This window comes from Etheostoma cragini, chromosome 9 (genome assembly GCF_013103735.1).
Source record: "Etheostoma cragini isolate CJK2018 chromosome 9, CSU_Ecrag_1.0, whole genome shotgun sequence".
Classification (NCBI taxonomy): Eukaryota; Metazoa; Chordata; class Actinopteri; order Perciformes; family Percidae; genus Etheostoma; species Etheostoma cragini.
In genome coordinates this window covers 933,351-936,788 of record NC_048415.1, presented here as the reverse complement: position 1 = coordinate 936,788, position 3,438 = coordinate 933,351, and the positions used below count along the sequence as shown (strand labels likewise).

General features: G+C 42.8%; 1 protein-coding gene across 1 annotated transcript in view; it reads right to left on the bottom strand.

Annotated features, from left to right (window-relative positions):
• Positions 1 to 3,438, bottom strand: part of mast2 (microtubule associated serine/threonine kinase 2) — a 168,201-nt gene that overhangs the window by 112,604 nt on the left and 52,159 nt on the right.

The following is a 3,438-nucleotide window of genomic DNA, read 5'->3' as shown; positions in this document are numbered from 1 at the left end:
CCCCCCCCCAAAAAAAATACAACTCAGTCCAGTTTTTTCACATTATAAATGCATTACATTTTCTAGTGATCTTTGCTCCTGGAGAAGACTTTCTATCGTGGACCAACCCTCTCGCTCTGCTGATGAAAGCCATGGAAAGAGGGATGTGCTCCCTATTTTAGTAACATGGAGATGGAGGCAGAACATCAGATCAAAGCTTAAGAGAAGAAAGGGGGAACTGGAAAAGGAGAGGAAGAGGGATGAGAGGGATGAAAAGGACAGTGTTGCCTTAAGCTTATTCCCGACCGGAGGGGGGGTTGATAAGAAAATGCTGAGTAAGCCGGGACACGCTATACACAGTGATGGGGAGAGAGGGCAAATAACAGAGAACAAGGGAGAGAGGGAGAGAGAATGAGGATAGAGAGACAAACTGAGGACAAACTGTGAGGACAGAGAATAATGTGGTGTCCCATTTCTTCCCTTTTATGGTTTAAGTGTTCCTAAAATGCCAATATCATGGAAAAAAAAACACTTTTTCTGGGATCTGGGGTGTTAGGGTGATCTGTTTGTGTAATAGTACACATATTGAATTTGTAATATACGCAACCAGTCTTTTAGAGCTCTGCAGCCGGCCTGCAGGAGTCGAGTGGTGTCTTATCACAGAGAGCAGTGAAGGACTGCTACATATGACCAGGATTGGAGCTCAACTCAATATTGAGTTATTATTATGGTATGCAACCTCAGCCCATTAATGCATGTTACTCAACTTCTTCCCTTTTGAATTGACTATTTTCTTCGTCCAGAGGAAAAAAGGCCAATTGCAAAAGAATTTTCTTCATAATACAGAGGCCGAAAAAACACACACGCACGCACACGCACACACACACAATGTATTCATTACATAAAATGTACAAAAAAGATGAACACAAATATGTGTTTTTGTCTGGCTCACCGTTTATCTCTCCATCCAAATATTTCTATTTTCTTTCCCTTCTTTTCAGGTGATTGAATCTCAGGATGAGCAAGCTCACACACACACACACACACACACACACACACACACACACACACCCACACCCACACCCACACACAAGTAGGCTGAGCTTATTTCAAAGAGCTGCTGAAGGCTGTTTTATTCGCGACTGGCCAAGTCCAATCTTCTTTCAGCTGATATCTATCTCAAAAAGTTGGGTTTGCTGGTTAACTAGCGAGTGGAAAAGTGTGTGTGTGTGTGTGTGTGTGTGTGTGTGTGTACGAGTTCAAACTCAGTTCACAGCATTGCTTCGGTGTTAGCTCTGGTCAGTGCACCTCTGCGTTGTGTTTGATGTCTGTTCAGCCGCAACAACAAACAAAGCAGCCTGTTAGAAACAGACGTACTGACAGGCTGTTGGTCGGTCCTGGCTCCTTCCTCAGGGCCAACAGCGAGCTTTGTTTTGGACACACACACACACACACACACACACACACACACACACACACACACACACACACACACACACACACACACACACACACACACACACACACACACACACACACACACACACACACACACAACTCAAGTTTGTTTGTAAGCGTAGACGGATGCGAGAGCCTTTTTTAACATCGAGGTCTGGGGACTACAGATGAAAAACAGCCTTTTGTTGTCCAAAAACTCTGTAGAGCGCCATTTTTTCTGCTGCTTCATATGGACCACTTGTTCCACGTTGATGTCCCCTTTGTCTAGGTCCGGATCTAGATCCTAGACATGATGTGTGCTTCTAGTTCACGACTGACTATGGCTTGCATTCTGTGGTCAAACTTTCCCACATCATCAGCTCTGTGTGTTTTGGCGGGGCTCTCATTTGACCTTTGACCTTTCAAATACCTGCTAAATTTGTCACAAAATATAGATTTGGCCTCCTGCACCCTTGATGCCGGTGGACCTGGTCTAGTGGATTTTCTTAAGTCTTCTATGAGAGAACTTTCTTTTGCAATGGTTCAATCAAGCAGTTTCTTCATGGTGGAAATGCTACGGCATTTCCTGTGATACAGTACAGATGCTATGCTACCTTCAGGGAAGTCTTTGGCCAGATTAAAGATAAGGGTCTTTGTAGTCTTTTATCAACTCCTACATTAAACCAACAAGGTGGGATCAGGGGAGAACTTGCTTGAACTTGTGTTCGCTCTGGGTCTGGATCTGGGCCTGGGTCTGGGTCTGTCCCAGGTTTCTGCCTAAAAGGAGTTTTCCTCGCCACTGTGGCCCTGTTGCTTGCTCTGGAGGAAACTACTAGACCTGTTGGGTCCTTATAAATTCTGGAGTGTGGTCTAGACCTGCTCTATCTGTGAAGGGTCTCAAGATAACTCTTGTTATGAATTGATACTATAAATAAAATTGAATTGAATTTGTTGTTTCCTGAGAGTTGCGCCGGATGTGAGGCCGTTATCCTGGAAATGTCCTGTCGCTGATCCAAATTAACTGAACACATACGATGTGTTTTGAAGCTGATCCACTACAAAAGAAAATTAAGGGACATTTATTTCAGAATAGACTTACCTTAGAAAAGCTTAGATCATAAAAGCTAACGGGCATTTATGTCCAGTTAGTTAATGTTGGAAAGATTTCTCAGTGCTTTCATGACGAGAGCTGAGTCAGGCCATAAAACCCGAGAACATCGATTTCCCTCTCATCATCGTCTCAAGCTGAGTTGTTCAGACCGGACTACTAAAAAAAATCTATGACTTATGTTTCTTGGGGGGGGGGGACACAAAGACACACAAAGACAGGTTGACGCGATGCATGTGGGCGTTTGTTTAACCCTTGTGTTGTCCTCCAGGTTTAAAAAACGGACAAAGATATGACATATTTGTCTCTTTTTCTACCTACTTTTTGGAATTCATGGTCAATAACCCTCATTTACATAGAATTGTACCTAATATTGAGTTAAAAAAACCCAGAAATTATGAATTATTTTGACTGATAGTTAAGATCAGAGGAATGAAAGTGATCAAGTGTATTTGCAAACAGCGTCGGGAGGAATCCGATCCGCTTTTTGTGGTAATTTGGTTAAAAAGAAACTCATATTTCAGATATAGACATTTTTTAAAGGGGTCAGATTTGACCCGAGGACACCAGGAGGGTTAACACTGAGGAGGCCGCTCCCCTGCTGCCGGATCCTCAAAAGTCCCAGGAGGCAGTGAACACAACCCAGATTATACAGATGCAATTACAGTGTGGATATCACCTTACATTGAATCAGTATAGGTTGCTCTTCTTCTATTTGCTTCCCTATGCAGATAAGCGCTCGGTGTGGTCTAATATTTAGGGAGATGGAGACCCGCATACGTCAAATCACACAGTCAGACTTTGTTCTCTGTACACAGGAGATGGATAGATGGATGGATAGATATGTAGATAGATAGATATGTAGAAAGATAGATATGTAGAAAGATAGATATGTAGATATATAGATAGATAGA